Raw genomic sequence first — 18,039 nt, forward strand, 5'->3', positions numbered from 1 at the left:
AACCCCTTAAGGACACATGACGTTCTCATACGTCTCCATTTCCGAGTCCTTAAGGACACATGACGTATGAGAACGTCATGTGTTTTACCGGCCCCCCGCAACCATCTGGAGCGGAGCCGGTCCCCGATGCCTGCTGAAATCGTTCAGCAGGCATCGGGGCATATCGCCCAGGGGGGTCATTATGACCCCCCATGTCGGCGATGGGCGCAGATCGCTGGACAATTCAGTCCAGCGATCTGCGGCGGATTCCGGGTCAATCGGGTCTCCAGTGACCCGGTGACCCGGAATTATTGACCCGGAGTCAGAGACGGCCCCGAACAGCCAGAGCCAGCAGGGGTGAGGTGGCACTGGTGCCACCTCACGATCGCCCTGATTCGTCGGCCGGATTACCGGCCGACCAATCAGGGCGCCTGCTGCGGGTGTCACTCCCGCAACCCGCTCCGCCCCTCTTCTGGAGGACGTGAGCGGGTGCGGGACGTGCACCCCTGGTGCTAGGGACCCCGATCCCCGGCGCCCCTGTTGGGATCGGGGCCCCAGGAACAGCGGCGGCGGCGGAGACGACGAGGGACTGACCTGTGCGGCGAGGATCGTTGGAGGTGAGTGACAGCCTCCTGCTGTTGCTTAGCAACAGCTCCCAGCATGCAAAAAGGGCATGCTGGGAGCTGTAGTTATGCAACAGCAGGAGGCAGACCACCACAACTCCCAGCATGCCCTTATGGGCATGCTGGGACTTGTAGTTTTGCAACAGCTGGAGGCACATTCTTTCTATGGAAAAGTGTACCTTCAGCTGTTGTGTAACTACAACTCCCAGCTTGCACAATCAGCTAAAGTGCATGCTGGGAGTTGTAGTGGTGCATCTGGTGGTTGCATAACTACAACTCCCAGCATGCCCGTTGGCTGTCGGTGACTGCTGAGAGTTGTAGTTTTGCAACAGCTGAAGGCACACTGAGTTAAGAAGCAAACCAGTGTGTCTCCAGCTGTTTCATAACTACAATCCCCAGCATCCCCAGCCAAAGTAGTATGCCTCCAGCTGTTGCATAACTACAACACCCAGCATGCCCTTCCGCTGTCCGTACATGCTGGGGGTTGTAGCTTTTGCAACAGCTGAAGGCACACTGGTTGCAAAACACTGAGTTTGTTACCAAACTCGGTGTTTCACAACCAGTGTGCCTCCAGCTGTTGCAAAACTACAACTCCCAGCATGCACTGATAGACCGTACATGCTGGGAGTTGTAGTTTTGCAACAGCTGGATGTTCCCCCCCCCCCCCAATGTGAACGTACAGGGTACGCTCACATGGGCGGAGGATTACAGTAAGTATCCGGCTGCAAGTTTGAGGTGCGGCAAAATTTCTGCCGCAGCTCAAACTGCCAGCGAGAAACTACTGTGAACTGTACCCGTGTGACTGTACCCTAAAAACACTACACTAACACACAATAAAATAAAAAGTAAAAAACACTACATATACACATACCCCTACACAGCCCCCCTCCCCAATAAAAATGAAAAACGTCTGGTACGCCACTGTTTCCAAAACGGAGCCTCCAGCGGTTGCAAAACTACAACTCCCAGCATGCACTGATAGACCGTACATGCTGGGAGTTGTAGTTTTGCAACAGCTGGATTCCCCCCCCCCCCCCCAATGTGAACGTACAGGGTACACTCACATGGGCGGAGGATTACAGTAAGTATCCGGCTGCAAGTTTGAGCTGCGTCAAATTTTCTGCCGTAGCTCAAACTGCCAGCGAGAAACTACTGTGAACCCCCGCCCGTGCGACTGTACCCTAAAAACACTACACTACACTAACACAAAATAAAATAAAAAGTAAAAAACACTACATATACACATACCCCTATACAACCCCCCTCCCCAATAAAAATGAAAAACGTCTGGTACGCCACTGTTTCCAAAACGGAGCCTCCAGCTGTTGCAAAACAACTACTCCCAGTATTGCCAGATAGCCGTTGACTGTCCAGGCATGCTGGGAGTTTTACAACAGCTGGAGGCACCCTGTTTGGGAATCACTGGCGTAGAATACCCCTATGTCCACCCCTATGCAAGTCCCTAATTTAGGCCTCAAATGCGCATGGCGCTCTCACTTTGGAGCCCTGTCGTATTTCAAGGCAACAGTTTAGGGCCACATATGGGGTATCGCCGTACTCGGGAGAAATTGGGCTTCAAATTTTGGGGGGTATTTTCTGCTATTACCCTTTTAAAAAATTTAAAATTTTTGGGAAAACAAGCATTTTAGGTAAAAAAAATATATATTTTTTTACATATGCAAAAGTCGTGAAACACCTGTAGGGTATTAAGGTTCAAATTACCCCTTGTTACGTTCCCCGAGGGGTCTAGTTTCCAAAATGGTATGCCATGTGTTTTTTTTTTGCTGTCCTGGCACCATAGGGGCTTCCTAAATGCGGCATGCCCCCAGAGCAAAATTCTCTTTCAAAAAGCCAAATGTTACTCCTTCTCTTCTGAGACCTGTAGTGCGCCAGCAGAGCACTTTTCACACCCATATGGGGTGTTTTCTGAATCGGGAGAAATTGGGCTTCAAATTTTGGGGGGTATTTTCCGCTATTACCCTTTTAAAAAATGTAAACATTTTGGGAAAACAAGCATTTTAGGTAAAAAAAAATTTTTTTTTTTACATATGCAAAAGTCGTGAAACACCTGTAGGGCATTAAGGTTCACGTTACCCCTTGTTACGTTCCCCGAGGGGTCTAGTTTCCAAAATGGTATGCCATGTGTTTTTTTTTTTTGCTGTTCTGGCACCATAGGGGCTTCCTAAATGCGGCATGCCCCCAGAGCAAAATTTGCTTTCAAAAAGCCAAATGTGACTCCTTCTCTTCTGAGACCTGTAGTGCGCCAGCAGAGCACTTTTCACCCCCATGCAAGGTGTTTTCTGTATCGGGAGAAATTGGGCTTCAAATTTTGGGGGGTATTTTCTGCTATTACCCTTTTTAAAAATGTAAAATTTTTGGGAAACCAAGCATTTTAGGTAAAAAAAAAATATATTTTTTTTACATATGCAAAAGTCGTGAATCACCTGTAGGGTATTAAGGTTCACTTTACCCCTTGTTACGTTCCCTGAGGGGTCTAGTTTCCAAAATGGTATGCCATGTGTTTTTTTTTGCTGTCCTGGCACCATAGGGGCTTCCTAAATGCGGCATGCCCCCCAAAAACCATTTGTCGCTCCTTCCCTTCTGAGCCCTCTACTGCGCCCGCCGAACACTTTACATAGACATATGAGGTATGTGCTTACTCGAGAGAAATTGGGTTTCAAATACAAGTAAAAATTTTCTCCTTTTTATCCCTTGCAAAAATTCAAAAATTGGGTCTACAAGAACATGCGAGTGTAAAAAATGAAGATTTTGAATTTTCTCCTTCACTTTGCTGCTATTCCTGTGAAACACCTAAAGGGTTAATACACTTACTGAATGTTTTTTTTAATACTTTAGGGGGTGTAGTTTTTATAATGGGGTCTTTTATGGGGTATTTCTAATATGAAGACCCTTCAAATCCACTTCAAAACTGAACTGGTCCCTGAAAAATAGTGAGTTTGAAAATTTTGTGAAAAATTTCAAAATTGCTACTGAACTTTGAAGCCCTCTGGTGTCTTCCAAAAGTAAAAACTCATAAATTTTATGATGCAAACATAAAGTAGACATATTGTATATGTGAACCCAAAAAAATATATATTTTGAATATCCATTTTCCTTACAAGCAGAGAGCTTCAAAGTTAGAAAAATGCAAAATTTTCATTTTTTTCATCAAATTTTGGGATTTTTCACCAAGAAAGGATGCAAGTTACCATAAAATTTTACCACTAAGTTAAAGTAGAATATGTCACGAAAAAACAATCTCGGAATCAGAATGATAACTAAAAGCATTCCAGAGTTATTAATGTTTAAAGTGACAGTGGTCAGAATTGCAAAAAACGCTCCGGTCCTTAAGGTATAAAATGGCCTGGTCCTTAAGGGGTTAAGGGCTGGTTGGGGAGGAGCCAGCCAGTGGCGGGAAAGCAAGGAGAAGAAGTCCCACCCCTCCTCCCTTCTTTTTGTGGCGCGGTTAGTTGGTGTTGGGACGGTTTAAGGGTCCTTGGAGATGTTCATGGTTAAAAAATTATTGAGATTATGGTAATGGAAATGAGTTTGCCAGTTGTTATGGTACAGCTGGAATGGGCCTCCTGGTGGTGGTTACGGGCCCCAGGAGTTTTGATGGTAACAGGCACTAAGCGAAGTGGGTGCCCTTGGGTCGGGGAGTTGCGGCCAAGGGTAATAGAACATTTAGTGCCTCTGATTTTGGTGATGTTCTGGATACAGTTGAGACCTCCAGGGACCCTCATTTCTGACAGGTTATGTATATTTTGTTTGATAATGTTTATAATATTTATATTGTTATATAATGGTGTTAATAAAAGGGCTTAACAGAGATGTGGAGGATAATTAGTCAAGGGGGCTGTATATATTCTCCAATGGTACATATATAAAATCCCGCCAGTCATGATTATTGTTATTGATATTTGGATGTAAGTACGTCCTATGAGGTCCACAAGTATAAACTAATAGAGAATGCTATATCTTAGTGTGGCCTGACCTCTTGGAGATTTGTATTGTTTGAAGGTGGAGGTTATGTTAGTTTATTGTGGTAGTCACAATATAATAATGTGGGGGATGCCCCAATATTTTAAGGGGATACATTTTTAATCCATATCATTAAACTATTGCTATTTTAAAAGGGAGGTAAAAAAAAAAAAAGCTGTGATAACTCCCCTTTTTGCAGCACATTTTATTAAAAAAATTAGTGATTTAATTACAAAGTATAATTCGTCCTGCAAAAAACAACAAGCCTCATATGGGTCTGTGGATTCAAAAATAAAAGCTTATGTCTCTCAAACGGCGAGAATAATAAATAATAAAAATGCAAACATTTTCATTTCCATTTGTAGGTTATAGAATTTGACCCCTCTCACGATATTAGTCCATCATTTACTGTTTCCTGTTTACTGTATTTGCATTTGTGTTGTATATTGTATGTACAGTGCCCTGGGGTGGCCCAAAAATAAAATTATTATTATTGAGGGGAAAATTTTCTTTGCTTGTAACTAATACGTCCAAATGTGCTGATGGTGTCTTTTAACTTATTTTTGTATAGGATTTGTATACTGACAGGCTGCCAATGTTAAAGAAGCTGATGGACCAGTTTTTGATTCCGATAACAATATTTACTAATTTCCCTGTACAAATAGGTGAAGTCTGAACATTTAAATGTAATTTTTTTGAAAATGTGAATTTTATACAAAGTAGTATCCAAAATAAGATAGTAGAAGCAGAACTGGGCTCCGGGGTTAGAGCCCAACCAGGGGTACCAGCTGTATGGAGATTTCCCCACTCCTCACAACATAACGTCCTAATGGATTATATTGGGCTTCTCGCAAAACACTTTGTAATAACGTGATTTATTGAAAAGCTAAAAGTGGTTTTCCCATTTCCAACATTTATGGCATAGCCACAGAATATGCCATTTGTATTTGATAGATGCGGGTCCCACGTCTGGGACCTGAGCCTATTTAAAAAATATGGGTCCCCTGGCCAGTCTGGCCTGATTGTGGAATAAGGTGGGAAGCCACAAAACTTCTGAGGGGGCTGTTTCATGCAATTCGCGTAACTATAGAGTTACAGGACTCTTGGAGTCTTCTCTGCTGTTTTCGGCTTTTCCTGTTCACCTCCAGCAACTGCAAGCTGGACAATAACAGAGGAACCATTCACATAGGTGGGGGTCCCAGAGACAGGACCCTCATGTGTAAGACATTGTGGGTACGCTATAAATGTTTGAGATGGGAATACCACTTTAACCCCTTGTTTCTGTCATATGCTGTGTATGAGCTCTGCTCTTGTGAAAGCTTAACTCTATAGTTGCCGTGGTCAATAGCGACCCCTGCATTCATCTACTATTGTTGATTTCCAATGGTTACCATGGCAGATGGTATGGAAACTAAATGGTTAATAGTAACCTAATGATTAAATACTAGAAAAATAAGAATGCTATAAGCAAGGCCATGAGATATGGTTGTATGGGGGAGGGGGGGTGTCAATCTTGAGAAAAGGGACAATTAGTCTGCAGGACATGTCATGTCTGGGGGGGGGGGGGGGGGGGACGGCCACCAATGATTATGAGGGCTTGGGATGTTTTCTTGTGATCGTATGAGAAAATGCTGTGTGTGTGTTTTAAAACAATATAATCTATGACGTATATCTAGTATATAAAAGGTGGGTAGCCATTTTCAATAAACAGATCAGCACATTATTGTCTTCGTACCAGCTTGTCTCTGTATTCATTAATGTAGCTTTTCTCATTTGGCCAAATTATACCTTTCATCCTAATTTGGACACACACAGGTGACCTGTAAATGTATGTTTAGCCAGATCACAGCCAGAGGCCAAATCATGACTTCCAGGTCTGCCATGTATGGAAACAGGCTGCCTGTCAGTGTACTGTGTATACCGTGTACTATACTAGCCATTAGACAAAGTTCAACCGCAAGTCCCCGCGGGGCGCACTTAGGGTGCATTCACACCACGTTTTTTGCAATACAGTTCCCGTATCAGGTTTTTGATGAAAAAACGGATTCCTCAAAACCTGACTAAACTGTATCAAAATGTGTACAAATTTGAACCCAGTTTTAATTTTAATATGGTTTGAAAAATGATGTCCGGTTGCATCCGTTTTTTTTAAGAAAAAATTATACGCTTTTAACTTTTCACTCCATTATGAATAAAGTTTCACTTGTTTGATTGAGATTCCAAAAAAAAAATGTGCAAAGTCAAAAACCGTATGGTGCAACCGGATGGAATCGTACGCAAATACAGTTCTGTATTGCTCCCATTGACTCCCATGTAAAAAAAAAGTATACAGTTTAATACGGTTTTTCACCCAGACCAAAAACCATGGTAGACTAAGGTTTTGGGTACGGGAGAAAAAACAATGACAAAGCAGTACAAGACGCTAAACGGATGCAGCCGGATGCAAAGTTTGGCATACGGTTTTCGATGGAGAGTCAATGCATACGGTTTTCACATTGAAAATGTACACGCTAAATGTATTGCAAAAAACGTGGTGTGAATGCAGCCGTAGAAGAAACTGTGTGTGAGGCAGTACTTTATTACCACCCGTGGGATATTCCTGAAAACTGTAAAATCCGGGTAATAAATAATAAATAGAACCTTTTTTTTACATATTCCACATAAATCATTTGCATTTATACTATGTTTTATAGGGTGTATTTTGAAGGATATTATGCAAACAACACTCAATATGTGTCGCAGTTTACACTATGAACCGCAGCATGTATAATTTTTCTATCTTCTATTTCACATATGTCGGAATAAGTGACACATGAGAAATCGTAGACTCGGGTTAAAAAAGTCTAAATAACTACCAGAAATACAAGGCCACCCTTGGAATTTCTACTTAATATCTGACTAAACCCTAATTGTCTCTTTTTTTTTCTTTTTTTTTTTTTAAATAAGTAACTGGCCTCTTACCCTTCTTTTTGTCTTCCAGTCTTCATAATGGATTCCTGACCAGGACCGGCCGAGTCCTCACAATGAATTTCCCCCCTAATGATTTTGTTTCCTCTCCTTTCATGATTCTTCATATTTTCTCTCCATGATTTCTCTTCCTTCCATGTCTCACAATCAATAAAGTAGAATAGATCGGCACATCGTGTCCTGTGTTTAATCGGATAAACCCAAATGAAATGTGCATGTATAAGGGGGTTATATGGGATTACAGTGTGGTGTCGTAGTTTGCCAAAAAAGTAAGTGGAGTGGGGTTCTACAGTCTTCCTAGCCACGGTTCAGAGAATCCTTGCTCAATTGGCCTAAGTAATTAGGACATTAAAGGGAAACTCTGGGGAATACAACCTATACCCTATCTACAGGTAGGTTCAGTGCAAGTGCTGGGCACCATAAAGGACACTTATTGTTGACTTATTGTTGTGTTCCCCAGAGTACCCCTTTAAGCTGGTGCATCAGAGTCACACATCTGTCTACATCTACGTCAGACATATTCATATACAGGAGCACGAAGAACCAAAATTATATTTCTCCTAATATATGTGCGAAAGCAGCTTTAATTTAAGGGGCAGTAACTAGAATCATCATTTACATTACTCTTTAAAGCTTTACTACTCAAGATGTGTATACAGGTGATGGTTGTTACCGGTGTAGACGTTCAAGCGCACTCCAAAGTGATACAAAAGAGTTTTCTAATTAATTGGTGCCAGAAAGTTAAACAGAATTGTAAATTACTTCTATAGAAAAATCTTAATCCTTCCAGTACTTATCCAGTATGCTCCAGAGGAAGTTGTGTAGTTCTTTTCAGACGCCTCTGGCCATTCCAGGAACTGTCCAGAGCAGGAGAGCTCCGGATTCCATTGATATTACATGGGTTGTCCAGGGAGCAGAAAAAGTATCACATGATCTGCTCCCGAGCGCTTCACTTCTGCCCTCTGCACATCTAGGAAGTATTTCTATAGAGAGGGGGAGGGGGGGGGGGTACCTGAGGAAGCCGCTACAGGGAATTATAAGGGTTAAGATGGATGTGGTCTATATACAGTATCTCCCATAAGTGAGTCCACCCCTCACATTATATACAGTATCTCCCATAAGTGAGTCCACCCCTCACATTATATATACAGTATCTCCCATAAATGAGTCCACCCCTCACATCATATATACAGTATATCCCATAAGTGACTCCATCCCTCACATTATATATACAGTATATCCCATAAGTGAGTCCACCCCTCACATTATATATACAGTATATCCCATAAGTGACTCCACCCTTCACATTATATACAGTATATCCCATAAGTGACTCCACCCCTCACATCATATATACAGTATATCCCATAAGTGACTCCACCCCTCACATTATATATACAGTATATCCCATAAGTGACTCCACCCCTCACATCATATATACAGTATATCCCATAAGTGACTCCACCCCTCACATTATATATACAGTATATCCCATAAGTGACTCCACCCCTCACATTATATATACAGTATATCCCATAAGTGACTCCACCCCTCACATTATATATACAGTATCTCCCATAAGTGAGTCCACCCCTCACATTATATATACAGTATATCCCATAAGTGAGTCCACCCCTCACATCATATATACAGTATATCCCATAAGTGACTCCACCCCTCACATTATATATACAGTATATCCCATAAGTGACTCCACCCCTCACATTATATATACAGTATATCCCATAAGTGACTCCACCCCTCACATTATATATACAGTATATCCCATAAATGAGTCCACCCCTCACATCATATATACAGTATATCCCATAAGTGACTCCACCCCTCACATTATATATACAGTATCTCCCATAAGTGAGTCCACCCCTCACATTATATATACACAGTATATCCCATAAGTGACTCCACCCCTCACATTATATATATACAGTATATACCAAAAGTGAGTCCACCCCTCACATTATATGCAGTATCTCCCATAAGTGAGTCCACCCCTTACATTATATATACAGTATCTCCCATAAGTGACTCCACCCCTCACATTATATATACAGTATCTCCCATAAGTGACTCCACCCCTCACATTATATATACAGTATATCCCATAAGAGAGTCCACCCCTCACATTATATATACAGTATATCCCATAAGTGATTCCACCCCTCACATTATATATACAGTATATTCCATAAGAGTCCACCCCTCACATCATATATACAGTATCCCATAAGTGACTCCACCCCTCACATTATATATACAGTATATCCCATAAGTGACTCCACCCCTCACATTATATATACAGTATCTCCCATAAGTGACTCCACCCCTCACATTATATATACAGTATCTCCCATAAGTGACTCCACCCCTCACATTATATATACAGTATCTCCCATAAGTGACTCCACCCCTCACATTATATATACAGTATCTCCCATAAGTGAGTCCACTCCTCACATTATATATATACAGTATCTCCCATAAGTGAGTCCACCCCTCACATTATATACAGTATATCCCATAAGAGAGTCCACCCCTCACATTATATACAGTATATCCCATAAGTGACTCCACCCCTCACATTATATATACAGTATATTCCATAAGTGAGTCCACCCCTCACATTATATACAGTATCTCCCATAAGTGACTCCACCCCTCACATTATATATACAGTATATTCCATAAGTGAGTCCACCCCTCACATTATATACAGTATATCCCATAAGTGACTCCACCCCTCACATTATATATACAGTATATCCCATAAGTGAGTCCACCCCTCACATTATATACAGTATCTCCCATAAGTGACTCCACCCCTCACATTATATACAGTATATCCCATAAGTGAGTCCACCCCTCACATTATATATACAGTATATCCCATAAGTGAGTCCCCCCCTCACATTATATATACAGTATATCCCATAAGGGAGTCCACCCCTCACATTATATATACAGTATCTCCCATAAGTGACTCCACCCCTCACATTATTTATACAGTATATCCCATAAGTGAGTCCACCCCTCACATTATACATACAGTATCTCCCATAAGTGAGTCCACCCCTCACATTATATACAGTATATCCCATAAGGGACTCCACCCCTCACATTATATACAGTATCTCCCATAAGTGAATCCACCCCTCACATTATATATACAGTATATCCCATAAGTGACCCCACCCCCCACATTATATATACAGTATATCCCATAAGTGAGTCCACCCCTCACATTATATATACAGTATATCCCATAAGTGAGTCCACCCCTCACATTATATACAGTATATCCCATAAGTGAGTCCACCCCTCACATTATATATACAGTATATCCCATAAGTGAGTCCACCCCTCACATTATATACAGTATATCCCATAAGTGAGTCCACCCCTCACATTATATATACAGTATATCCCATAAGTGAGTCCACCCCTCACATTATATACAGTATATCCCATAAGTGACTTCACCCCTCACATTATATATACAGTATCTCCCATAAGTGACTCCACCCCTCACATTATATATACAGTATATCCCATAAGTGAGTCCACCCCTCACATTATATATACAGTATCTCCCATAAGTGAGTCCACCCCTCACATTATATATACAGTATCTCCCATAAGTGAGTCCACCCCTCACATTATATATACAGTATATCCCATAAGTGACTCCACCCCTCACATTATATATACAGTATATCCCATAAGTGAGTCCACCCCTCACATTATATATACAGTATATCCCATAAGTGAGTCCACCCCTCACATTATATATACAGTATCTCCCATAAGTGACTCCACCCCTCACATTATATATACAGTATATCCCATAAGTGAGTCCACCCCTCACATTATATATACAGTATCTCCCATAAGTGACTCCACCCCTCACATTATATATACAGTATCTCCCATAAGTGAGTCCACTCCTCACATTATATATATACAGTATCTCCCATAAGTGAGTCCACCCCTCACATTATATACAGTATATCCCATAAGAGAGTCCACCCCTCACATTATATACAGTATATCCCATAAGTGAGTCCACCCCTCACATTATATATACAGTATATTCCATAAGTGAGTCCACCCCTCACATTATATACAGTATCTCCCATAAGTGACTCCACCCCTCACATTATATATACAGTATATTCCATAAGTGAGTCCACCCCTCACATTATATACAGTATATCCCATAAGTGACTCCACCCCTCACATTATATATACAGTATATCCCATAAGTGAGTCCACCCCTCACATTATATATACAGTATATCCCATAAGTGAGTCCACCCCTCACATTATATACAGTATCTCCCATAAGTGACTCCACCCCTCACATTATATACAGTATATCCCATAAGTGAGTCCACCCCTCACATTATATATACAGTATATCCCATAAGTGAGTCCCCCCCTCACATTATATATACAGTATATCCCATAAGGGAGTCCACCCCTCACATTATATATACAGTATCTCCCATAAGTGACTCCACCCCTCACATTATATACAGTATATCCCATAAGGGACTCCACCCCTCACATTATATACAGTATCTCCCATAAGTGAATCCACCCCTCACATTATATATACAGTATATCCCATAAGTGACCCCACCCCCCACATTATATATACAGTATATCCCATAAGTGAGTCCACCCCTCACATTATATATACAGTATATCCCATAAGTGAGTCCACCCCTCACATTATATACAGTATATCCCATAAGTGAGTCCACCCCTCACATTATATATACAGTATATCCCATAAGTGAGTCCACCCCTCACATTATATACAGTATATCCCATAAGTGAGTCCACCCCTCACATTATATATACAGTATATCCCATAAGTGAGTCCACCCCTCACATTATATACAGTATATCCCATAAGTGACTTCACCCCTCACATTATATATACAGTATCTCCCATAAGTGACTCCACCCCTCACATTATATATACAGTATATCCCATAAGTGAGTCCACCCCTCACATTATATATACAGTATCTCCCATAAGTGAGTCCACCCCTCACATTATATATACAGTATATCCCATAAGTGACTCCACCCCTCACATTATATATATACAGTATCTCCCATAAGTGACTCCACCCCTCACATTATATATACAGTATCTCCCATAAGTGAGTCCACCCCTCACATTATATACAGTATCTCCCATAAGTGACTTCACCCCTCACATTATATATACAGTATCTCCCATAACTAAATCCACCCCTCACATTATATATACAGTATATCCCATAAGAGAGTCCACCCCTCACATTATATATACAGTATATCCCATAAGAGAGTCCACCCCTCACATTATATATACAGTATATCCCATAAGTGACTCCACCCCTCACATTATATATACAGTATATTCCATAAGAGAGTCCACCCCTCACATCATATATACAGTATCCCATAAGTGACTCCACCCCTCACATTATATATACAGTATATCCCATAAGTGACTCCACCCCTCACATTATATATACAGTATCTCCCATAAGTGACTCCACCCCTCACATTATATATACAGTATCTCCCATAAGTGAGTCCACTCCTCACATTATATATATACAGTATCTCCCATAAGTGACTCCACCCCTCACATTATATATACAGTATCTCCCATAAGTGAGTCCACCCCTCACATTATATACAGTATATCCCATAAGAGAGTCCACCCCTCACATTATATACAGTATATCCCATAAGTGACTCCACCCCTCACATTATTAAGTGAGTCCACCCCTCACATTATATATACAGTATCTCCCATAAGTGAGTCCACCCCTCACATTATATACAGTATATCCCATAAGTGACTCCACCCCTCACATTATATATATACAGTATCTCCCATAAGTGACTCCACCCCTCACATTATATATACAGTATATCCCATAAGTGACTCCACCCCTCACATTATATATACAGTATATCCCATAAGAGAGTCCACCCCTCACATTATATATACAGTATATCCCATAAGTGACTCCACCCCTCACATTATATACAGTATATCCCATAAGTGAGTCCACCCCTCACATTATATATACAGTATATCCCATAAGTGACTCCACCCCTCACATTATATATACAGTATATTCCATAAGAGAGTCCACCCCTCACATCATATATACAGTATATCCCATAAGTGACTCCACCCCTCACATTATATATACAGTATGTCCCATAAGTGAATCCACCCCTCACATTATATATACAGTATCTCCCATAAGTGACTCCACCCCTCACATTATATATACAGTATCTCCCATAAGAGAGTCCACCCCTCACATTATATACAGTATATCCCATAAGGGAGTCCACCCCTCACATTATATACAGTATATCCCATAAGTGAGACCACCCCTCACATTATATACAGTATATCCCATAAGTGACTCCACCCCTCACATTATATACAGTATCTCCCATAAGTGAGTCCACCCCCCACATTATATATACAGTATATCCCATAAGTGAGTCCACCCCTCACATTATATACAGTATATCCCATAAGTGAGTCCACCCCTCACATTATATACAGTATATCCCATAAGTGACCCCACCCCTCACATCATATATACAGTATATCCCATAAGTGACTCCACCCCTCACATTATATATACAGTATCTCCCATAAGTGACTCCACCCCTCACATTATATACAGTATATCCCATAAGTGAGTCCACCCCTCACATTATATACAGTATCTCCCATAAGTGAGTCCACCCCTCACATTATTTATACAGTATATCCCATAAGTGACTCCACCCCTCACATTATATATACAGTATATCCCATAAGTGACTCCACCCCTCACATTATTTATACAGTATATCCCATAAGTGACTCCACCCCTCACATCATATATACAGTATATCCCATAAGTGACTCCACCCCTCACATTATATATACAGTATCTCCCATAAGTGACTCCACCCTTCACATTATATACAGTATATCCCATAAGTGACTCCACCCCTCACATCATATATACAGTATATCCCATAAGTGAGTCCACCCCTCACATTATATACAGTATATCCCATAAGTGACTTCACCCCTCACATTATATATACAGTATCTCCCATAAGTGACTCCACCCCTCACATTATATATACAGTATATCCCATAAGTGAGTCCACCCCTCACATTATATACAGTATATCCCATAAGTGACCCCACCCCTCACATTATATATACAGTATATCCCATAAGTGAGTCCACCCCTCACATTATATACAGTATATCCCATAAGTGAGTCCACCCCTCACATTATATATACAGTATATCCCATAAGTGACTCCACCCCTCACATTATATATACAGTATATCCCATAAGTGAGTCCACCTCTCACATTATTTATACAGTATATCCCATAAGTGACTCCACCCTTCACATTATATATACAGTATCTCCCATAAGTGAGTCCACCCCTCACATTATATATACAGTATATCCCATAAGTGAGTCCACCCCTCACATTATATACAGTATATCCCATAAGTGACTCCACCCCTCACATTATATATACAGTATCTCCCATAAGTGAGTCCACCCCTCACATTATTTATACAGTATATCCCATAAGTGAGTCCACCCCTCACATTATATATACAGTATCTCCCATAAGTGAGTCCACTCCTCACATTATATATATACAGTATCTCCCATAAGTGACTCCACCCCTCACATTATATATACAGTATATCCCATAAGTGACCCCACCCCTCACATTATATATACAGTATATCCCATAAGTGACTCCACCCCTCACATTATATATACAGTATCTCCCATAAGTGATTCCACCCCTCACATCATATATACAGTATATCCCATAAGTGACTCCACCCCTCACATTATATATACAGTATCTCCCATAAGTGAGTCCACCCCTCACATTATATATACAGTATCTCCCATAGGTGACTCCACCCCTCACATTATATATACAGTATATCCCATAAGTGACTCCACCCCTCACATTATTTATACAGTATATCCCATAAGTGAGTCCACCCCTCACATTATATACAGTATCTCCCATAAGTGACTCCACCCCTCACATTATATACAGTATATTCCATAAGTGAGTCCACCCCTCACATTATATACAGTATATCCCATAAGTGAGTCCACCCCTCACATTATTTATACAGTATATCCCATAAGTGAGTCCACCCCTCACATTATATACAGTATCTCCCATAAGTGACTCCACCCCTCACATTATTTATACAGTATATCCCATAAGTGAGTCCACCCCTCACATTATATATACAGTATCTCCCATAAGTGACTCCACCCCTCACATTATACATACAGTATCTCCCATAAGTGAGTCCACCCCTCACATTATATGCAGTATCTCCCACAAGTGACTCCACCCCTCAAATTATATATACAGTATATCCCATAAGTGACTCCACCCCTCACATTATTTATACAGTATATCCCATAAGTGACTCCACCCCTCACATTATATATACAGTATATCCCATAAGTGACTCCACCCCTCACATTATATATACAGTATCTCCCATAAGTGACTCCACCCCTCACATTATACATACAGTATCTCCCATAAGTGAGTCCACCCCTCACATTATATGCAGTATCTCCCACAAGTGACTCCACCCCTCACATTATATATACAGTATATCCCATAAGTGACTCCACCCCTCACATTATTTATACAGTATATCCCATAAGTGACTCCACCCCTCACATTATATATACAGTATATCCCATAAGTGAGTCCACCCCTCACATTATATATACAGTATATCCCATAAGTGAGTCCATCCCTCACATTATATACAGTATATCCCATAAGTGAGTCCACCGCTCACATTATATATACAGTATATCCCATAAGGGAGTCCTCCCCTCACATTATATATACAGTATCTCCCATAAGTGACTCCACCCCTCACATTATATACAGTATCTCCCATAAGTGACTCCACCCCTCACATTATATATACAGTATATCCCATAAGTGACTCCACCCCTCACATTATATATACAGTATATCCCATAAGTGACTCCACCCCTCACATTATATGCAGTATCTCCCATAAGTGACTCCACCCCTCACATTATATATACAGTATATCCCATAAGTGATTCCACCCCTCACATTATATATACAGTATATCCCATAAGTGATTCCACCCCTCACATTATATATACAGTATATCCCATAAGTGACTCCACCCCTCACATTATATATACAGTATATCCCATATGTGATTCCACCCCTCACATTATATACAGTATATCCCATAAGTGATTCCACCCCTCACATTATATGCAGTATCTCCCATAAGTGACTCCACCCCTCACATTATATATACAGTATATCCCATAAGTGACTCCACCCCTCACATTATATATACAGTATATCCCATAAGTGACTCCACCCCTCACATTATATATACAGTATATCCCATATGTGATTCCACCCCTCACATTTTATATACAGTATCTCCCATAAGTAAGTCCACCCCTCACATTATATATACAGTATATCCCATAAGTGAGTCCACCCCTCACATTATATACAGTATATCCCATAAGTGACTCCACCCCTCACATTATGTATACAGTATATCCCATAAGGGAGTCCACCCCTCACATTATATATACAGTATATACCATAAGTGAGTCCAACCCTCACATTATATACAGTATCTCCCAAAAGTGACTCCACCCCTCACATTATATACAGTATCTCCCATAAGGGAGTCCACCCCTCACATTATATATACAGTATATCCCATAAGTGAGTCCACCCCTCACATTATATATACAGTATATCCCATAAGTGACTCCACCCCTCACATTATATATACAGTATATCCCATAAGTGATTCCACCCCTCACATTATATATACAGTATATCCCATATGTGATTCCACCCCTCACATTATATATACAGTATATCCCATAAGTGACTCCACCTCTCACATTATATATACAGTATATCCCATAAGTGACTCCACCCCTCACATTATATATACAGTATATCCCATATGTGATTCCACCCCTCACATTATATATACAGTATCTCCCATAAGTGACTCCACCCCTCACATTATATATACAGTATCTCCCATAAGTGACTCCACCCCTCACATTATATATACAGTATATCCCATAAGTGATTCCACCCCTCACATTATATATACAGTATATCCCATATGTGATTCCACCCCTCACATTATATATACAGTATCTCCCATAAGTAAGTCCACCCCTCACATTATATATACAGTATATACCATAAGTGAGTCCACCCCTCACATTATATATACAGTATATCCCATAAGTGACTCCACCCCTCACATTATATATACAGTATATCCCATAAGTGAGTCCACCCCTCACATTATATACAGTATATCCCA

The 18,039-nt window shown here is 40.8% G+C and overlaps 1 protein-coding gene across 5 annotated transcripts in view; it reads right to left on the reverse strand.

Moving 5' to 3' along the window:
* The window catches only part of LOC130297721 (urotensin-2 receptor-like), a 645,128-nt gene that overhangs the window by 196,327 nt on the left and 430,762 nt on the right, over window positions 1-18,039 (reverse strand). The window contains exon 15 of one of the 5 annotated variants that reach the window (XM_056550498.1): window positions 7,545-7,730. The exons of the other annotated variants lie outside the window; for them this stretch is intronic. The gene's annotated coding sequence lies outside the window, so the exon portion shown is untranslated. The remainder of the gene's footprint in view (window positions 1-7,544; window positions 7,731-18,039) is intronic. 5 annotated transcript variants of the gene reach the window in all.

This window comes from Hyla sarda, chromosome 13 (genome assembly GCF_029499605.1).
Source record: "Hyla sarda isolate aHylSar1 chromosome 13, aHylSar1.hap1, whole genome shotgun sequence".
Lineage (NCBI taxonomy): Eukaryota > Metazoa > Chordata > Amphibia > Anura > Hylidae > Hyla > Hyla sarda.